Source organism: Amblyomma maculatum, chromosome 7, assembly GCF_055883805.1.
Source record: "Amblyomma maculatum isolate TAMU_Amacu chromosome 7, ASM5588380v1, whole genome shotgun sequence".
Classification (NCBI taxonomy): domain Eukaryota; kingdom Metazoa; phylum Arthropoda; class Arachnida; order Ixodida; family Ixodidae; genus Amblyomma; species Amblyomma maculatum.
Window position 1 is genome coordinate 117,610,457 of NC_139350.1, and position 22,088 is coordinate 117,632,544.

Consider the following 22,088-nt stretch of genomic DNA (forward strand, 5'->3'; position numbering starts at 1 on the left):
GCAGACCTTTTGCATACTAGCTCGTATACCGGCAACGTTCGCATAGCTGTCTTTACCGGTACCGTTATAACGGCTATATCGGTTATACGCTTAAAATGGGTATAACGGTGAAATCCACTTGATATCGTAGAGCGCCGGGAAATGTGGGCTGAAACCAAGGATGCGGCCCGCCGGGGTGGTGCAGTGGTAAGACGCCCGACTACTATTCGGAGTTCCCGGGTTCGAACCCGACCACGGCGGCTCCCCTGCGGATGGAGGCGAAACGAAGTGGCGTCCGTGTGCTGTGCGATGTCAGCGCATGTTAAAGATCAGGTGGTCGAAATTACTCCGTAGCCCTCCACTATGGCTCCCTTTCTCTCTTTCCAGTTTCACTCCCACCTTTCTCCCTTTTCTTACGGCGCGGTTCTGGTGTCCGCAGAGCAAGTGTGACAGATACTGCGCCTTTCCCTTCCTGTGAACCAATTAACAAATAACAAATAATAACCAAGGATGCTGTTTTTCCCATGCGCCCTGGCACGTGGCTCCAGTCTTTTCTTCCCTCACCGCTTTCATGATCTACAAAGAGCGTTGCCGCAAAATAACTATGTGCTGGAAACAAGTTTAGTTTTGTCGTGATGGTCAACATTTCTTTATAAGATGGAAGCCGATCACGTTGCCCTTGCTTTATCACTATTGCTGGCATGGTAATGTCAGCACCAAGAGAAAGCCAAATTGCTAACCAGGATAAGTACAAGCAGGCGCTAAATTCAACCAAAAATGACGTCATCGTCTAAACGAAAATGAAAAGCCGCACAGCTCCGACGGTGTCAAATTGCTCTGGCAGTTATTAAATCAAAAGTCGACTTCCAACTTTGTTGAAAAAAAAAAAAAGACATTCAGCCCACTAAGTCTATCAAGTAGCCAATAATAAAAGAAGAGGAAAAATAATGCGAATATTTCTTTACTGATTCTTTATTATTTGCTTATTCTCACGGTCGTTGAGGCGTTGCAGGTATGAGTGGGTGTACACTGCACGCAGTCAATACGAGGATAGTTTCTTAACATAGGTAATGAAGAAGCACAGATTTGAATGCTGTAGGAATCCACACTAAACAGGTGGGCTTGCGGCTCCCGACTGCGTTACCCTTGCAAGAGAAATAAAGATAGTGGTTGTTCTGCAAACTAGAATGTTTTCTTTAAATATATAATAATTGTGGGATGATAAGGAATCTTGAGCAGTGAAGATGCTCTTGTTTCAGTAATGCATTTGTGCAATATATTTTTCTGAACGATGAATGTCTTGAAATATGACGCTAGATGAAACGACGTGAAAGAGCTGGAGTTTTTCTCATAAGTGTAACACATAATAAAGAAAATATATTGTCAAAATAAACTAGCTCGACAGTGCTTATTCATAAATATCTGGATATCGCGATCCTCTACGGAAGACGCACATTTTGCTATGCTATCGGGGCGTTTTATTCAGGTGTATTCTTAAAGCAACCAGAATAAGCAATAAGGTTTCTTATGATAGCTGAGGGCTTATGTGTACGCCAAGATAATAATACAGAGAAGAAAAAAGGCAGCGGGAAGCTGTGGAGAACATAGAGGCCTGCATTAGCTTTGTGAAGAGCTCACATTACATTCATTGCTTTACATATCATGCATTATCCATCACGAGGCAGCTATGGCGTAATGCAGAAATGTTAATAATATTAGCCTGAAGAACAATGATATCAGATGGGTTGGGAACATTGCGTACAACACAGTTGGTAATGAACAGCCTGGTGGATTATATGAGGATACAGGAAGATTATTAATACATATATGAGGAAGAGGAGAGAGCCTACCACAGATCGTCGATGAGCAGCGGAGGCTTCCACTTATAAGCCGACTTCACGAATACGATCCACTGTAAGCCATTTTATGGGGAAAATTTGCCATTCCATCATTTCTGTCATCATGGCGTTGTATGTATTGTCGCTTAGCGAGCTCTGCTTTTCCTCACCCGTGCACAGCCGAGGAGCGGTCTGTTTTCTTGCCCGCGCGGCGTGGCTGTGCTTTCTATCTCTTCTTGGCCAAAGGGTACGGATGGCCTTGCTCACGCGCGGGGGCGCGGTGCAGCATCGTTTGACTTCTCTTGGGGGAGGGGGGGGGGGGGGGGGTATTCTTTGCGATCCACGCAGTTCGGAAAACGGTTAAAGGGCTGCGGTGGAGGCGAGCTGTTCGAAGCTCGCGCCCCAGCCGATTGACATTAAGACCCCCGAGGGCTTCGGGGCGACGGCTGAGAGCGCGGACGGAGCCTTGTGTTCTGTACCGTCTGTGTCTTTGCTGTCCATGTATTTTTGGTTGACATTTTTTGTATTTGTGGGCCAAGCGGAGATGCGTCGCGTCTCCATGAAATTCATGCGGTGCTCGCGAGGAAACAACCTCGTGGGCACCGGCGTCCTATTGGTTTCTCAGTTCTAAAGAAAGTCTTCTCATCGGCTCCGACAAGCGCATTTGCGCTTGGTAACAAAGAGTGCCTCCAGAATCCTGGGAAAACGTTTGTCAGATGGGGTTTTGGTGGCAAGTAAAAGAGGAGGGCGACCATCCGAGTTGCTGCACTTGACCCCTGCTCAAGATGTAGCGTACGCATAACTGATTTGTTGTTAATCTGAATTTGTTATTTATTTTGCATCACATGATTCGATTTATATATTGTTTGAGCTTATATTTAATAAATTAAGTTATTTCATACCGTCAATCTACACCGACTGGTCCTCTTCTTGAATGCGGCGGAGTCATCGTGCCGTCACGGAATTCAAAGTTACGAATACTTTGTTACAAGTGGTTTAAGGTGCGTGGTAACAACGACCCCGCTCTACTGAAGATGCGCCCCCATCTCAGGAGTGATCAGGACATGCAGGCGACAGCTGACTTCGCTACGATGTCGAGCTCCCAACCGAGGCTGTCCATCCCCCCTTCTGTGTTTAAGGAAACCCCAGAGGAGTCCGTGGTGGAATGGCTGGCCTATTATGAATGCGTCTAATCTTTAAACTCTTGGGACAGCGACAAGAAAGTGAAGTTCTTGTACCTGGCTCTCGGCGGCGACGTGAAGAAGTGGTATTCCACACAAATGCTTACCGATGTGCCAATTTCGTGAAGTGATAGGGCGGCGAAGCTCAAGCTCTGCTTCAGGAACCACCACGCGACGAAAATCATTCACCATCGGCTACAGAATCGAATACACCCTGCCATCGGAGTCTCCGGAGCGATACATGCTCCGCAGCGCCTGATATAAAGATACAGCAACGCCCTGCGCTCTTCAGTGAGCACGCGGACAGCACTGCTTTAGCCATGTCTGACAGACAACCTATTCTACTGCTACAGGTGCGTAACTGTCTTTCTATACACGCACAAAAGAACGACAATCGCTGCCTGTTGCTGTTCCCGTGCCCACGGGTTTGGTTTGAAATAATGTCTGAGTGCCTAAACAATGGTTTTTTATTACTGATGTCAGGAGATGTTGAGGAAAATCCCGGCCCTCCCCCCTTAACACGCAGTCCTTAAAATAAAGGATCCGCTAGCGCAATTGAAACTCTCCGCGGACAAAGTAGAACCATGCGCGCCTCTAACTAAAGCAACAACTTCCCAAAACGACGAGATACTGCACATCCTCACGCTTCTGCAGGAGCAGTCGGCTTCAATGACCACCAGTAATCAGGAGCTAAAACAAAGTGTTGAAGAAATCCATCAGGGTCAGGAAAATATTGGACTGGTTCTCGGGGACATAGGCAGCAGGCCTGCGCACGTTGAACGAAAAGTGGAAGAAATAGACAATCTTAAAAAAGTATGAAACACACAATCAGCGATCTTCGCAAGCAAAATGCGTTTTTGCAAGTGCGTTTGAGCGAACTGGAGGACAGAAGTCGGCGCGATAACTTGTTATTCCACGGAATTGCTGATGAAAACAAGACTTGGCAGCAGACCGAAGAGCAAGGGCTGAACCTGCTCGATAACGAGATAACTTCATCGGACATTCAGCGCGCGCATAGTATCGGACAGCACAACCATTCCAGAAACCGCCCCGTTTAAGTTAAATGCACGAATTACAAGACCAAACAAAAAGTTTTGCAAGCAAAAGCACAGCTAAAAGATAACAATCTTAGTATAACAGACGATTTTTCCCCAGCCACACGCCAAGCCAGAAAGAGGTTATACGAATATACCAAATCCCTACCAAACTCATCATTATTCAAGCTCAAGTACACTAAGCCAGTCATCGACAACAAATGCTTTACATACGATCCTATCACAGACAACATATCAGATTTAATTCACACTACCTCAAAGCAAACTGTCTCTCGTAGACTAGTTCAGCGCAGTCGCCTTCTCAGCAGCAAAATGCAACGTCATCCGATAAACGTTTACAGAGGGGTAGTGGGTGCAGCTCCCCACCAACATACGTGTCTGTCTTGTTCACTAACATAAGAAGCGCCATCAAAAAATGTACTGAACTTTCGTCTCTTGTTGCCTCTTGTTCCGCTGATATTTTAGTACTAACCGAGACATGGCTTGATGGGCACATTCGCGACAGTGAAATTCTTGACTCGCCTAAGAAATTTCAATTCTATCGACTCGATAGGAGCGCAAGGCACGTTGGTGGCGTCCTCATAGCCGTTAAAAACACATCAATTCTTTCGCTCTTAACATCACTACGTTTTTGGAAATTGTATGGGTACATCTAAAACTAACCCACCGTCATGTTATATTAGGGGCTTGTTATCGCGCTCCGAACTCATCACCGATATTTGTCTCGGAGCTTCATGATACCATTAGCATCGCAACGATGCGACTCCCGAAAACACCTATATTTTTACTGGGTAATTTTAATTTTCGTGAAATTAACTGGCTGTTTGGCGCTAATCCTATAAATTCCAGTTCCTCGACTTCTAAATAATTTGTAGACTTATGTTCGTGTTTTAACCTCGCGCAGATTGTCACACAACCAACACTTGTAACAGATACCACGGCTAATATACTGGATCTAGTTCTTTGTTCAAATCCTGAATTATGGTCAGAAATAACATTCTTACCAGGTTTGAGTGGTCATCTTGTATTAAATTTTCACATTACCATCTCCAAACAGAAAAGATCAAAGACTACTAAAACTGCATAATTACCATCGCGCCGATTTAAACAAATAAACCTCTTTCTAACGAAGCTCCTAGAAGGCTTTGAGCTACGCCCCATTGAAGCTAACTGGACATTGTTCAAGAACAAGGTTGCTGAGCTTACTAACCGTTTCATTCCTATTCGAAATATCCCATATAATTCAAAGGGGCCGTGGTATAACTCGCACATTAGGCGGCTATCTAACCGAAAGAAACGCATATACCGACTAGCTAAAACCTCACGCAGCCAGTTTCGCTGGTCATCATATCGCGCAGCAAATGATGCTTATATTTTAGCCATTAAAAATTCTAAAAAAAATGTTTCTCACAAAGACTTTACCGGATGTGCTGCTAGCAAATCCTAGAAAATTTTGGAAAGTTGTTAATCCGGCAGACAGGTCTAAAATCACTCTAACAAGTTCCGACGACGAAGCTATTCCTAACAGGGAATCCTCATCAATATTAAACAATGTTTTTTACACTTTCTTCAATAAATCCCTGTCTAACAACATGCCTTTTTGTCGCGCTTATAATTATCTATTAATGAACCCTGTCAATATCAACCCCGATGGAATCGCCAAAATTATTGATGGCTGAAACCTTTTTCAGCTGCCGGAACTGACTGCTAAAATCAGTTTTTAAAAAGCACGAAAATATATTCCTCGATTATTCTGTCTAAAGTATTCCAGCAATCTCTTGAGCGTAGTACAATGCCGACAGACTGGAAAATAGGGAAAGTGATTCCAGTACATAACTCTGGAAACAAACGTTCACCTAATAACTATCGCCCGATTTCAATTACCAGTATCCCCTGTAAGATTCTCACCCGCCGGGGTGGCGCAGTGGTTATGGCGCTCGACTACTGTTCCCAAGGACGCGGGATAGATTCCCGGCCTCGGCGGCCGCTTTTAGGTGGAGGCGAAAAGGCGCCCGTGTGCTGTGCGATGTCAGTGCACGTTAAAGAACCCCAGGTGGTCGAAATTTCCGGAGTCCTCCACTACGGCGTCTCTCATAGCCTGAGTTGCTTTGGGACGTTAAACCCCACAAACCAACCAACCCTGTAAGATTCTCGAACATATCCCTTTTTCACACATAGTAAAGTTTTTAGAATCTAACTCGTTCTTTCGTCATGCACGACATGGTTTTCTCAAGTCATATTCGTGCGAAACACAGTTCGTCGTTTTTACCCACAGGCTGCATAAAATTCTTCACCGTCATTCAACTGCAGATTGCATATTTTTATATTTCGCTAAGGTGTTTGATAAGGTTTGCCACCGACTTCTGCTATTAAAACTGCGCCCAATAGGACTTGATACTAATGTACTGAAATGGTTTGAGTGCTTTCTAACAGAACGTCAGCAGTTCGTAGGAGCTAATGGCACTAACTCAAGCTTACACCACGTCCTTTCTGGTGTTCCGCAAGGTATCGTGATTGGGCCCTTATTCTTCTTAATATTCATTAATGATCTGCCTGATTCCGTTACCTCATCAATTCATCTATTTGCCGATGATTGCGTCCTTTTCCGTAAAATAATAACTGATGATGACGTACGTGCAATACAACCTCATATTAACAATATCTCTTCCTAGTGCAATGCATGGGAAATGACACTAAATGTTAACAAATGTAAATTCTTACGAGTGTCAAGGTCGACTGGCAACTTAAGTGCATGTCATCTTAACAACGTTGCTCTCAAATCAGTAACGTCATACAAGTACCTAGGCATTCACATCACATCTAACCTTAGCTGCAGAACTCACGTCGAATTTATGGTCAACAAAGCTAACCGCCTGTTAGGCTATTCAAAATGGAACTTTCACTCAGCCCCTGCTAACACTAAGCTTCTCTTCTACAAAACCATTGTTCGTTTGCAACTCGAATACGCATCGTCAGTTTGAGATCCATGCACTAATTATCTTATCAACCAACTAGAAATGACTCAGAAAAACGCAGCTCGCTTCATCTTCTCTAGCTATCACCGCACTGCCAGCGCATCCACGATGAAATTTAATCTCAACCTGTTAACTCTCGCAACTCGTCGAAAGCTCGTGCGTATATGCCTATTTCATAAGATATTTTATCATGATGACCTACGTAATAAACTGTTCATTCCGCCTTCTTATATATCATTTCGCATAGACCACATTCACAAAGTGGGCATAACTGCATGCAATAGTAGAAGTTTCCTTGACTCATTCATACCCAACACATCGAAAGACTGGAATCGCCTTCCCAGTCCTATTGCAACGATCACTAATTTTTCATTATTCCAGTCTGCCGTGCGCAATGTCGACCATGCAAATTTTCGCTAGTACTGTATAACGTTTGCTTTAATTTTTCTGTGTTCACCTCAGAGTGCCGTGCATTTAAACATTTCCGCGAAATTACTCTTTACATATTGCTTAATGATATCTTCTAATATAATTTTGAGTCCGAAATAATACTTATGCAATATTACGCAATTCTTAACTATGCTGACACCTTTTTTTACTTGTATACTTTTTATGCTGTGCATTATTTTTTGTTTTCTTGTACTCCACCCACTCCTCTCTTTAATGTTCTTACCATGAGGGTAAGAACATTACAGATTCTGGGAAAGAGAGCCATGGCTAGCCTTGACCGCCTAGTAAAGAGCAGAGACGTTACACTGCCAACCAAGATCCGTATAACTCGTGCTATGGTCTTTCCAGTTGTGATGTATGGATGCGAGAGTTGGACTGTGAAAAAGGCTGACCGCCGAAGAATTGACGCGTTTGAATTGTGGTGCTGGCGGAGACTCTTGAGAGTTCCTTAGACGGCCAGAAGATCAAATCAGTCGATATTGTCGACCATAAACCCTGCCTGCTCATTTTAGGGTCAAATTCTAAGGTAAAGCTCAGCTACTTTGGTCATCTGATGAGAAGACAGGAGTCGCTGCAGAAAGATTTGATGTTGAAAAAGGTTGAGGGTCACCGGAGAAGGGATAGGCAGAGAACGCGATGGTTAGATGGCATCCTCGAGGTGCTGCAGATGAAGTTATGTGATGTTAGGAAGATAGTGAGAGACCGGAAAGCATGGCGTGATATGGTCATAGGGTCACGAAAAGTCGGACACGACTGAACGACTGAACTAAACTGAACTGAACTGTAAAAAAATGGCCTCTGGTGCACAAAGAGGATGGCAGTTGTATGAAACTGGTTTCACTGACCTACCTCAATTATATTATTTTCTAACCTTTGGTTCAAGTTAGCTGGGACACCCGGTATATGTTACACGCAGGGTTATAGATAAATAGCGAGTAGGACGAAAGGCAGGATGTTAATCAGAAATGTCTCCGGTTGGCTTCCCTACACTGGGGAAAAGGGTAAAGGGATTAAAGAGGGGAAGAGAAAAGGGACGTGAAATATTCAGTCTGTCATTCAAGACGGTGGCTGTTAGATAACGAAAGAGTGCCCTGTATGCCTCGAATGCAGTGGACCGTAATGGCCACGGATCAAGGATCTTATTCGCCGTTAAGGGTGTATGGTCGAGGCAGTCCAGCGCACAACGCAGCTTATGTCTTTCACTCAAAAATCTAGGGCATTCCCATAGGAGATGTTCCATTGTCTTTTCACAGCAAGAATCTTCACACACAGATCTGTCGGCAGTTCCAATCTTGAAAGCATACTTGTTCGCTAAAGCACAATCGAGCCATAAACGGTACAGCAACGTTGCTTCTCGACGATGGGGAAGGCCGAGGCGCTGTTCAGGATCCAATACTCGGAGGCGGTGGTTACAAAACTCCGCCATCTTCCACACTGAAAATGCGATCTCCAGGGCCAAAGAGCGAAGCACACATACCGCGTTAACCCTTGATACAGGGATTTTTATTGCAAAGACGTCGGTGTGGGCAGAGCGGGCAGCCTCGCCCGCTTTGTAGTTTCCATTGATACCGCAGTGTCCTGGCAGTCCCTGAAAAGTATTATCGTCACCTTTCAATATTGCATCGTGGTTCAGCTGGCGGATCTCTGCAACGAGTTGGCCATGTGACCGGCGGCGTAGTGCAGCTTGCAGGTCTTAAAGGGCTTATTTAGAATCTGTGAACACTGTACAGTCAATTGAATGTTCTTGGCAAATGCATTCAACTGCAGCGCGTAGGGCAGCCAGTTCTTCAGTAGTTGAAGAAGTCAGATATGACGTTTTAACCTTTACCAGGTTTGACTTGCCCGTTAAAACCACAGAACCTACGGAACTGTTTGCATTAACTGAGCCATCTATGTAGATATGTATACGGCATTGATGTTTGAAGTGCAGATAATACAATGTCTATTGTTTAAGAGCAGGTGATGAAATCCTTGACTTCTTTGCAAAAATGCATGTACTCTATGTGGGGAGGATGGTCGTACAGTAAGGGTGAATTTCGAAGGAATATAGGTGCGATGAGCTTCTTTAACATTGGCAAATGCTGTGCTTGGCCTAATTATTAGAAGGAAATCTTGATGATGACTAAGGACCCCTGTTGGGGACCGACTAGGTGTTCTCATTGTGTCAACAGCCGGGTGCGTAGTAATAGGATGCTCCCAGGCGACAAGAACAGTCGCTGCTTTTGAGGCACATTTTGGTAGTCCAAGGCATATAGGAAGAGCTTGAGCTTGCAGGTTTAGAAGGGTCCTGATGTTCATTTTTCTAATGGTAATAAATATGGGGAAGCTTTATTGTATCTCACCCAGAAACTGTGGCCGGCACAGTTAGCGCATCAGGTGCATTGGTGCGCCCCAGCACTTCCTTCTAAAAAGGAAAGAACTTGGACAATCGCTGCAAGTTTGCTTCTCATTTCTTTGAGATGGGGACTCCATGAAACATTTCTATCAATGAAAGCTCCCAAGAAGGGATGGCTTCTCTCGTAGGGAATGGATTTGCCATTGATGCATTTGGGATAACATGACATTTCGCTTCAAAGGTTATCCGTTTCTTCTACGACCTTTGGTGGCACAAACGACGTCGCTGTTCTTTAGCAGCGGCTTATTTGTGCGTAGAAAGGTCAACACCATTTGTTTCAGTACCGCTCGATCGGTTTTCAGACAGGCGCAATCTCTAGACGAATAATTGTTAGGGCCACGGCAGTTGGCGCACTTTAAGGTAGTGGCGTGGCAGATGTTACCCTGTGTGGTTAGGAGCATCTGTTGCACACGATGGAGTATTTACACACAGCACTCACGTGGCCGACCCTCATGCATTTCCTGCACTTCAAAGGCGTAGGCACGAAAGGTCATACTGGGTGTCGAAAGTGCCGACCCTTCATGTACGATGGTATGCAGTCCTCCGTGAAAGTCAGCTTGTGCATGTAGCTCTTCTTAGGCTATAAACTCGGGTTATTGAAAAGCGATTGGTCGCCGTCGTGATTAACCTATTCAAATCGGCGTCACAAAGGGAGATGTCAACATTGCAAATTACACAGCCATAGTTCCCCTCTTTTGAAGAGTAAGAGGGCGTACGCTAATATTGTCCTGTTTAGTTACGTCGGGCAAACTGTCTAGTGCGCTTCGCTCATTGACATCAATGGCAATTGCGTTCTTATAGCTGTTTATTCTAACGTCTTTGATCCATCGCGGTACTAGGCTTTATATGTATGAAGATGGCTTGCCTGTTCAGGAACTTCTAATTGTACGTCGATTACTGCGGTACAAACAAAGCTGTATGTACCGAGGCACTTCGCGCCGTGACGATCATAGACGTGCTTGACGAGGGTGACTCTGCTCGTTTGCGCATCGTACACTTGGTCTTCTTACTGACGACTGGTACCAACCCGTACTCATCACTTGCCGCCGAGTGCACGTCAGTGTCCTGTCTCCGTGAGTCACTCTGGGTGGCCGCTGCCAATCCACCAGGTTTAAAATGAGGCCCAGCAGATACACATTCATTGCCGAGACGAAAAGGGAGCGGCGGCTACCTGATATGTTACAAATTAACAAAAGACTACAGAGACTGTGAATGAAGCATTCTGATACAGAATGAGTTCTTCGTCTTGCAAGGTTAATACCCCAAAATGTATATAGTTGAACAGTCGTCGATGAATAGCCCAACTGGTAGGAAAACCAGACGCGATGTTCAGAGACCGTGAGTTCAGTTCCCATCATTGGACCGTTCTTCTTCCTTCTATTTTGTTTCTAATTATCTTTCACCCTAAATTATTGGCAGGAATATTTCAGGTCAATAGCAAGCAGTAAAATAAATTACTTCTCTGCGCTTGCCTTGGCCTCTCCGACGTTAAGTTTTTTGGATGTATGTATGTATGTATGTATGTATGTATGTATGTATGTATGTATGTATGTATGTACAGTCTTTGCCAAAAGTAACCAGGCTGCGTGATCTGCTTTTCAGACGGATAGTAGAGAATTCGCACCACTTCGGAAGCTGAAAATATGTGCAAAGTAAAGGCGAGCTCCTGTCCTCACTTATTAACAAGTTTTGATCCTCTGGGAATCCATGTTGGCTTCACCACACGAGCGACAAGCAAAAGTTGCAGCCTCGTCACTTTTGGCAAAGACGGTACATATATATATATATATATATATATATATATATATATATATATATATATATGCATGCATGCATATATTTGTGTGTGAGCTACCTTGCGCCAAGGATTTAAAAATTTTGGAGGCTTAAGTATGTTTTAAACCCAGTGAAATAGAGCGAAAGCTGTAAATGTTGCGGTGGTAGCCTCTTCAACACCGTCTTTTCAATCCGCAGGTTTGGCCGCCCTCTGTGGGGGCATCATGTGACCTAGGGCGGACCTTAGGGTTGCCGTCCTCTTGGGTAGCACCACGTGACATAGGGTTGTCCTTAGGATAAACGTCATCTTGGATTGCTAAGGTGGCAAACAAGCAAGGTGAACAATGCTTCGGGTTTTGCGCCCCTATATTACTATACGATGCCAGGGAGACGACAGGAACTCTGTAGAAGGAGAACTAAGATATGCTATTCTCCCGCCCGCCTTGTGTAATCTCAACTCGTGTAATAAATAACACGGTAAAAAAATGCACGGCGTGCGGTAGTTGGCTCGTCTGGTAATCGGAGTGGTAGAAGTTCGATTCCCGATGAACGATGTTTTTTTTTTCTTAAATGTTTAACAGAGCGTCACTCGTTGGTAGGTGATGATGTCTTTTGATTATTCTTGGATTGCTAGGGTTGCAAACCACCATGTTGAACACTACTTCGGCCTTTGAAAAAATTCTAACTCAAGCCCATAATAGCTACGGGAAAAATCCGCCATCTTGAACTTGGAGCCGCAGACAGACCGACAGAAATCGCTGAACGTGAGAAGTAAGGACCTTCCCTCTTAAATATAAAATTTTTGAGGTAGATTAGGGTATAAGAGAAGCTAAATGCAGCTTCCAGTCGTATGAAACCTACGTGTTCAGTCCTAGCTTCAGCTTCAGCGTTTATTCCGCAGGCGATTCTTCACTCTCCCTGCGTAAGTTCTCATATACGCCATTTTCAGTGTTCCTTTGACAAGAGCTACATGCTTGCGTGATTTGTAACCAGTGCATGGAGCTGACTGAGAACGTATGCTGCAAAGAAAATTTGAAAAGAAAAACGCATGTTCTTTTTACTTCATTGTTGCTTTTTCAGCGCCTTAATGCCTGCCTGCTGTGATATATGCGTGCTCGCAATACAAAACTTACATAGTTCACTTCCAAAGTCACTCGGCCGGACAGAAGAGCTATGAGGAAATTTTCCAGCTTTGTGGTACTCCTTGCTGCTATTGCAGGTAAGCAAGTTAGTGCTCGCCATTCTTTTCCCGTACACAATGATCAAATAAGCAGAGCGCTAACTTATTTACATTAGGTACGTTTTCAGGGAATAAATTAAATTTATTTTTACAGTTGAATTTTATTGCGAGCATCGCTTTATTGGTGAGAGCCAATAAGAACACTTATTAGTTTTCTGCAGGCCGTAAGAATCAATCATTGGTCTTGTTGGTGCATGACAAGAGGAGACACACGGCGCAAAATGAACAGGACGAAACACGCAGCGCCTTTTCCTTGTTTATTCTTTACTGCGTCCTGTTCCTTTTGCGCCATGTATCTTCTCCTGCAGGCCCGGTTTCCTTTAAGAAATTAGCAGAGTTAAAAAAGTTATAGGATACGCATTAAAGTCCAAGAATATTAATAACGTAGATATGGTTCAAGTAATATTTTCGTTCAAGAACAACTTTGTATAAACATCTTCAGCAAACTATACGATCTGATTTCCGCGTGCATCAGCCGGAGCTGAGAATCTCATTTCACCTGCCTTTTTATTTCTTTCGATACAGACTCAACCCGTCACTTCAGCCACTTGTTTATTTCTTTGCAGATAGCAGTGCGGGACGACAAATTGCATACCCTCGCGTGCTTGAAGAACGAGGAACTGACGGATCAGTGGTTGTCCAGGTTACTGAAGATGTGACGCTGAATCTTGAGAAAGCTACGCTAACACTTCCACGGCTGCGTCTGGATGTAGAAGTCAACGGAACCGTGACCCATAACGTCGTAAGCTACACGTCATGCTGAATAGAGCAGACCTATAGTTAATTGCGTAATCTAGCGAGCGATTCGTGCTTCCCAGCTGAAGAAAATAAATTCAGGAGCTTCAGCAACTAAAGCTGCATACAATTTCTTGGGTCACGCGTGGACTACAGCCAGAAATCGTGAATTTAGACGATATGCTACAATAAAAATCAAGCCTGGTCCTAAGAATATATGGCACTGTACTTTTCGTCCAATGTCAATGATAATGACAGTTTTTCTAGAATTGCTACGCTCTTAGGGCTTAAAACATGCCATAATACCCCCCCCCCCCCCTTTCTCTCACTAAACACAGCGTAATGCCTTCGTATTCGGAGGTTAGTTTGATGGAAACAATTTTAGCTAGACTCTTCGTTTTCTATCGTTTAACCTGTCAAATTGCGAAACAATATATATACAGTCGGTCCCCTACGCAATGAAACCGATATATCGAATAGTTACTTATATCTAGCTCATAAAATAATTTCTTGAAAACTTCGTGCAAACGTGCAAGAGTGATGTTTCCTTCTATCGAACTCGCATTCAGCGGAAAATTCAACACATAGATCGGTGCGCCGTGCATCTGAAATGTGCGCTTTCGCTAATGGCACCCCAGGATCAATTTTAGCGAGCGGAGATGCTTTGGTGCACCGCTTTGGGCACCTGCTTCCAACGCTAACCCTGTAAACCTGTTTCACGACGTGAACATTGAGACCACTTGAAAGTGGTCTTCGGTCTGGCTCATTTGTCTGAACGCGGCACTGTTGTTATGCAATCAAGACTGCGTTCGGTACACCAAAATTTGACTTACTGCTCGGCAACTTGAAGCGGTCTGAGCGCTCGTCCTGTGGTTCTCTGCTTTGGTGTTTGTTTCTAACGCGGTTTTCCTTTCGATATGTTCCACCAACTCGCCTGTTTGAATATACTGCTGAAGGAGACAAAGGAATTGACTGCAACATATTTTAATTGAGTTATTATTGTGCTTATTGTGTGCAATTAATAGAATTACATCTTTTTTATGATCAACACTGGCTTTTATCAAACCATGATCCGCAGAAACGTTCATATGCAACTGAGCCTCAACGGCAATTTGGCCACGTGGCGCGAGACGCAAGGTACTAGCAGCGTGCGCTCCGACCGATACAAACTTTCCTTGATAAATATTTGGAGAGCTAAGTCGTGTCCATGGAGCAGCACGTAGATGCGTGACCAGTGCGTCAATCTTTTCGATGCCTGGCATACGGTTGAATGCGCGTGCGCTTCGCGGGTGGTGTTGGTAATGAAAAGCATTAATGTTTCTGTTTACCGCAGAGGTGCTCAAACGGAGGCCACTATATGGGTCTCGCCCCTTGCAATACAAGCGGGGTCCCCCATTCCGGGATCCCGTTGGTCTTGACCGCTGCGCAGTTCCGCCGAACCAGGCCCTGTTGTGCCGATAGTTTCTGGCAGCCGAGCAGTGTCGTATCCTAGACATCTCGGGTAGGAAAATTACTTTGTATGTGGATGTGGTGGGGAGGGGAAGGATAATTTCAGTATACCCAAACCGTGTGGAAGGTGTTGGCCACCTCCAAACAGAATGAGCAGCGGCTGTCAAAAGCGGAGGATTAAAGCACTGGTGAAGCGCCAGGTACAGGTGTCTATAAAGAACCTAAGGCGAGTTCATTCCCCAGCTTTGCCCCTCCCCTTCATAGGAACCGAGTAACTGCGCAACATACCACGTTTCGCGTTTGCATTTAGGAGAAGCGTCACCTTTAGAGCGGCGCATTCTATATATTGAATGTTCTGCTGAAAGGGACTTCAGTAAATGCGAACAGTAGAGCTGTACTTTTTCCTATGATTTTCTATCCGATGCCTCGACTGTCCGATAAGAAAAATAATTTAACATATTCAACTTTCACTGATACAGAATCTTTAGAGTTGGAAATCATTCTTTCAAAGATGATAACAGGTGCAGATAAGCAGGTAAGCGACAGCGCATTGCCAATCAGCATACTCCCGCTTTTTCCTGCAGAGGATTGTGCTTCCCCACTTTGCTGATAAGCTTTTGCAGCGCCGGTCAGGAAGGACAACCCAAGCCACAGGAATGCAGGCATGTGATACACGCAGCCCCCCCCCCCCCCGCCCCCATGGGAAAATTGTTAGAATCAAGCCGAACAAGTTAGGATAAAAGTCTACATAACATAACACATTGTCCTGCTTTGAGCCGAAATTAAGGCTGTAGTCTTGGCTACCTAGGCAATCATAAGCCTTTGTGAAGGCTGCAACAAGTGTCGTGACGTGTATAAGTAAACCATCAGGTTGTTTTGAGCAGATGGGGGCAGGTTAACGTCGTAACTTGAAACCAGAATATGAACTGTGCGAAAAGGTTTTGCGTGTCTGGCTGATGTTTTTTTTTTTAATTTCTGTGGACAAAGCGAAAGCACAACATAACGGAGTGAATAATTAGTGGAATCACAGAAAAAAATTGTTTGCAGGTAAATGGTTCCAAGTTCGACGAAAGCCTTTTCGTTGATCGCAAGCAGAGGTCCTCGGTCCTTATGCATCGGAGCGAGGAGGGGGTCTTTTTGGTATGTATCTCAGCACTGTGGTTTCTGCTCCACACTGACTAGCTCCTTTCATAGATCTCATCAAAGCTTCATGTAATCTGTTTTGGATTCTACCTGCAAACCTTTCGTGCCCATACGCGTGCCTCGGTGCGCTTTCTGCGCTGCTTCTGTGCCCTTTTTTTCTCGTGTTAACGTAGTAAAGGCAATGGCGTCACTTCCGTACGAGCATTTTCAACATGGCATAGGTCAGGTGCTGAAAAGACCAAAACTTTCCCAGGTGCAATAGTTTGATTCTTTGCACATGCATTTTTGTGAATTGAGATTCGCCGAAGAAGATATATTCTATATTATGAAACAACCTATCAAAATTACTAATTTCCATCGGGGAGATGGGGCAAGGTACGGATACAGTATTCTTGGCGCTTATGATGGAGTTTGTGCTGCAACGAGTTCCGGTGTACGCATGGTTTTTGGTTTGCAGAAAAATATCTTCGTCCGGAAAACCCATAGCCTCTCTTTCACGCCCGTTTCCTCTTCTTTCTCACCCTTCCTTCGCTTAGCTTTATTCTACACAACAACTCCGCTTTCTAACCGCGAAGAACGAGCTCAGCAGCGCCATGGCTTTATACCTGTACATGTATACGTTTTCTGTTCCTTGTTTTTGCGATTTGTCGTCTCACTGAAGCGAGAGAGAGAGAATAAACTTAAATATGTTGCTTGTGTCTCAGCCGAGGGGTTCTTGCGCAAGCCAAAGACTCCAAGACTAAAGAAGTGGTTACGGCTGATGAGATGATTGTATGGCTGATGGAATTTCCGAGACAGTCGGAGAGCTGGACTTAGTGTTCTAGTCAGCTGAAGCTATAGGCACTATTCCTCATTTATCGCCTCTCGTCGGCGCCCTGAAGCTCACGTTCAGACCATGATATGAGCCTTGACTCATGAGTGAGTCTGAACTCCTGTTCGGATCATGGTCTTAGTCGTGCATGAATCATGAACCATGACTCGCACTGAAATAACGAACTGAGTCATCAGTCCGGGCTCAAACTTTCAACATGACTGGTTTTTTTCTGAATGATAGTGTGCGCTTTTTTTTCCTTTGCTGATTGGATAAAAGCAGAGGAGAGGAAATACTGAATTGCCGCGACCAAGGATGTTTCCAGGCGCAGCGTCTTGGCGATGACTCTGAGTAACCTAAGAACAGAACTTTGTGGAATGCCTTCCTGCTTTAACTCCCTGGCGTACTTATAATAAGACTTTAAGTATTAATGAATGCCGCCAATGTTATGCAAACCCAGATAGGAAGATGCCCAGTCCAGCCTTTTCTGCCTTTTGGTTTATGCGTTCCGACTGCATATAATATTGACCTTTGAATGTGTTTGGCAACAAGGCAGAAATTTATGGAAGGGACTCAAGACTATTTACGTGCTGCGAATGCCAATGCAGTATCATCACAACGCGAGTTTATTTTCTTTTTCCAGGTTCACTGACCATACGATGTACTTTAACAAAACTTGAAGTTGGGCTAGATGGTGCATTGTAACTTGACTGAAGATAAAGCGCACGGGAAGACACACACAAGAGAAGAAGACGCAGGACACGCGCTAGCGCGTGTCCTGTGTCTTCTCTTGTGTGTGTCTTCCCGTGCGCTTTATCTTCAGTCAGGTTACGATGTACTACATATGAACCTTTTTCGTTAAAAAACCGCAAAAGTGAGCGTTACATGGCGTATCTAGACTCGTCTTGCTCACAACCCGAGCGCACTGGGTTCGAAGCCTTCTCATCATACTCGTTTTCTTTACTGAAACATTTAATATTTATGACGGATTTTATTCAGCAACGCATTTATTGTTTTATCCACTTTAATTGCACGCTTAACTTCACGTTTAACACGTTTGAAGTTCCTGCGCAAGGTCACCTGGTATGGAGAATAAAGCAAAAAATAAGACGCGTTCGCACATATAAGTACACAGGACGTCTTTTCCGGTGGTTTATTCCCCGTACCATGCACCAACTGGCCCAATGAGCTACGCTTCTTGAAGGCCACATGGCTTTGGCGTCACTTTGCGCCAGTTTTGCTGGACGACGCCGGGTACTGTCACTTATGAGTAATACAATGGTTTAGCAATAAAATCACGCGTGCAGGCTCGCTAACGTTAATTGAAACGATCAAACAAAACTCCGAACCCCAGATGTAACCTCTTTCCAAAAGATGATTCCCTTCCTCGGTGCCACTTTCGCTAAGAAAAAGAATACAACTCTCAGCTCAGTGACCCTATCTCTGTTCTTTTTGAACAAATCAGCGAGTGTAGATGAGTCCCGAGTCCAAATGAAACAGCTGGAATGAGCGAGTAAGGCGAATGGGGGGGGGGGGGGGGGGGGGGCGTCGAGAGGACTATTATAAAATCAGTTAGTAAAACGGAACGAGTGGCTACAGATGAGTTGTGTGTAGAAAAGAGTGAGCCTGTACGATATGAGCCTTCTGCCGACATGAGTGAGGCCAAATGAGCTGGTTCAGTGAGCCCAAATAAATGAGTCGACATGAGTCGCGGGTGAAAATCAGTGAGTAAGCCTAGCTCGTTTGAGTCGGCGCATGACGTGAGTCAAAAGAGTAGTTGACTCCGAATGAGTTGTTACTGAGTTTGTTTGTGTGATTAGTGATTTAAAAGAGTTTGAAGATCATGAGCTCAGTGAGCCCAGCTGTGTGTGTCTGAGCTTGAGTGGGCCCGCAGGTTGCTAAGGCTTTGTGAGTGAACCTGAGCAAGCCCTCGTGATTGTTTCGTGTTTATTGAGACATAGTGGTGTGACCGGGAAGCCGCTGTATGAAGGAAGTTCAGTTGATTTTTTTCCAGGGAAAGCAATAGATAAGGCTGAATGTGCAGGTTGATTTTTTAATTCTGGGAGAGCAATAGATGAGGCGGAAAGTTCAAGGCGAAGTTTCGGAATCATCTTCTTATTTCTTCAAGGATTGTCAAGTTGTATGTTGATTTGCTTCCGATGCTGAAAGCCCTCAATCCAGGTTCTTTGTTTAAAATTACGGAAGGGAGCTGAACTGTCAGCTCGTTATATTGAATTCCGCTATGATCAGCTGCCCTTCTAATCCACAGTTCCAAACTAGAGTGGGAGGATGGTTCCGTGAATAATACTATAATCTATTAAGGGAAGTGATACAGAAAGTCGCGTGTTTATTGGCTGTCATACCTTCGTAATATTCGAATTACACATTCTTTTCGCGAGTTTTAGGGCGAAAATTTGCGGCATCCTGTGGGCCAGCTGATATAGGGAGTATTTCTAGAGTAGAAGCTGACTGGTGAGAACAGTGTACAAGTTTGTTTCTTTATAGTTTGGGCTAAGGTGACGGTTGCATATGCTTCTACAGTTACGGTAGTTCGTGCTGCGTAAGGGTAAATGAGGGTATGGCCCGGAGACGATTGGTGGTAAGTAACGCGGTTCAAATTATCCATCACTTTGTCAAAATGTATTATGATTATTTTGTATGCGCATTCGTGATTGTTCAGAGCGGTACTACAGATGCAATGTACACTATGTCAAACTGTACTGCCCTTCTATTTTTTCTTGTATAATCAATATGCTCTCAGTGTGCGTACTCCTTGATTATCTTCTCTGTTTCCACAAATAGCAATGTATTGAACTGTGCGTGTTATCGTTGCCTTGTAAAGAGGGCAGAGTCGTCAAGCCAATAACTGACTTTTTGGCTTTGCCCACCAGCATTATGATGTTGAATTACCAAACATGAGTGTAAACAGCAGAAGGAAACCAGGTTCGACTCGGTGAATTATGATACACTGAATGGTAGAAAGCAGGAAAGATATCTGTTCATCACTTAGTGACAGCGAGGCCTTGCTTACCTTTGTGAAGCTCCGTGCGTGATTAAATATCTTTTTATTATTATCAAGAAAGCATTTCTTCCTCAGAGTGACTTCTACAGGGTTTATAGAGAGGGCGTATCACCGTAGCATATTACTACGGCGTGTCAATCATGATTAGAAAAAAATAAAGTTGTGTTCACGTCAGTACTCGAACCACCATCATATCGTGCCCCAGTCGAGTGCGTTAACCACTACTCTACACCACATTTTTTTTTCTTTTTTTCCCAGTTTGTTTACAAATTAAAAAGAAACACACACAAAAGCATTCACACTGCCTACTACTCTACACTACTCATTCACATGCCGCTACTCTATACCAGCCTCCTGCGAAAGTGTCCATAACTCTCCCTGTTGAGCACAGGGAGGCTGGAGGACTTTGACAGAAATAAAGGTAAAAATAAAAAAAAATAAAAAAGAAAACAAAAATGAAGACACGTCTATGGCCGAAAAGCACCAGCAACGCTCAGGCTTTTGCATCTCTGCTGTGCATGTTCTGCAGTGCTCTTAAAGTATTTCTTTTTTTCTTTCTAGCAGTACATCTTGGCTGATCACTAAATCAAGTATAATTTGTTCAACAGCGAAAAAAGAACTTACGTCTCTTTTCTTTTGTACGCATCCTATGCAAACTTGCACTTTCAGTCGGCTTCACATTCCTTTTTCTCTGCATACTGCCTGCGTCATCATTCTGTAATGCGCTTCGGCAGTAATTAGAACTTAAAAAAAAAACAATGTGCGGCCGCAGCTTCAAGCTACATGTAGTGCTTGTACAGAACTAGAGCCAACCAGACCGCCAAATACGGCAGGGACGCGCACTTGAGCCGGATAGATTAGTCGGGTGCATGAAGAAAAATGTTATCTGGCGCGCATTATAGGAATAGTCAACAGAGCGGCGACACAGACCATACTTGCAGCTATTGGTTATTAAGAGCCCTTTTTCGAATAAAGCAAGCAAACAAATGCAGTCTTTAGTTAGGGCCAGCTCTGCTCAGTGCGTGTTTTATTTTTCTCGGCCTTTTGCATTTCAGCAACTGTATATGTACACGACCAGAACGTAGCTCGAACCGAAGCTTTCCCGAATCTGTGCAAATGTGCTGCATCTTGAGTTTTGAAACATATTAAATCAACGGGCAAACTATGTGGCCACAGCCTTCCCCAAGTGCCCCAGTGCTCTGCGCAACCTGTGGCCTGTTATATACCGCCAGGGTACCCGATGTTCTAAACAGTGGAGGCAAATTCGGTTTAAACGTACAACTCAGAAATGGACGATACCCACGGATGATTCAAGAACTCCACTACGCGGATTTGTGGCAAATGCTTCTTGCTTTTAATTTTTGATGGAGGCTGTACGTTAGCCAAGTTATCCCCTGTTTTCTTGTAGTCACTTCGCTGCTCATTCAAAAAGCATGATAGCGAAGAGTATTTACGCTTTTTGTAGACTGGAATCGTCAACGACAAATTGAGAATCCGGCCTTCGGCATCGCAAAGAAGAAGCTTATCTCTCAAGGGCGAACATACACTAGAGGAAATTGACAAGGCCCAAGTCAGTGACCTGCCTGGTGAGAATATATCTTTCTTAACTTCGAACTTTTTCATAGCAATATATTGTAGTCCTGGTAGGGGTATGCGGCTTTAAAATACAAAACCTGGCCAAAAATTAATTTTTTGAATGTACCTGTACCCATTTATATAACTAGTTTACTATCGTGTCCAGTACGTTTTTTTTTTTTTTTTTCTGAACTTGCCGGGTAGTAAAATTGCTTCATGAGGCCTTCAGAAAGGCACATCATAGAAGGGTTCCAATATTTGCCAATCTCTACTGCGGCTTTCTCTCTTGACATTCACCTTGCAGAACAAATTTCTGTACTATTCTCCCATTCATACTTCGTTTATTTAGTAGTACTATTACAATGCCAGTGTAGGTCATAAAATTTGTTAGTTCTATATTTCTGATAATAAATTTTGTTCTCTGCCTAGACACGTACAGTCCATCAAAAATATTCACAACTAAA

The 22,088-nt window shown here is 44.1% G+C and overlaps 1 long non-coding RNA gene across 1 annotated transcript; it reads left to right on the top strand.

The window, feature by feature from the left end:
- The first annotated feature begins 13,476 nt into the window (after positions 1–13,476).
- LOC146184528 (uncharacterized) lies at positions 13,477–21,632 on the top strand. Its single transcript, XR_014708573.1, has 3 exons — positions 13,477–13,631; positions 16,121–16,213; positions 21,515–21,632. It is a non-coding gene; the product is annotated as an uncharacterized LOC146184528 (long non-coding RNA).
- The last annotated feature ends 456 nt before the right edge of the window (positions 21,633–22,088 follow it).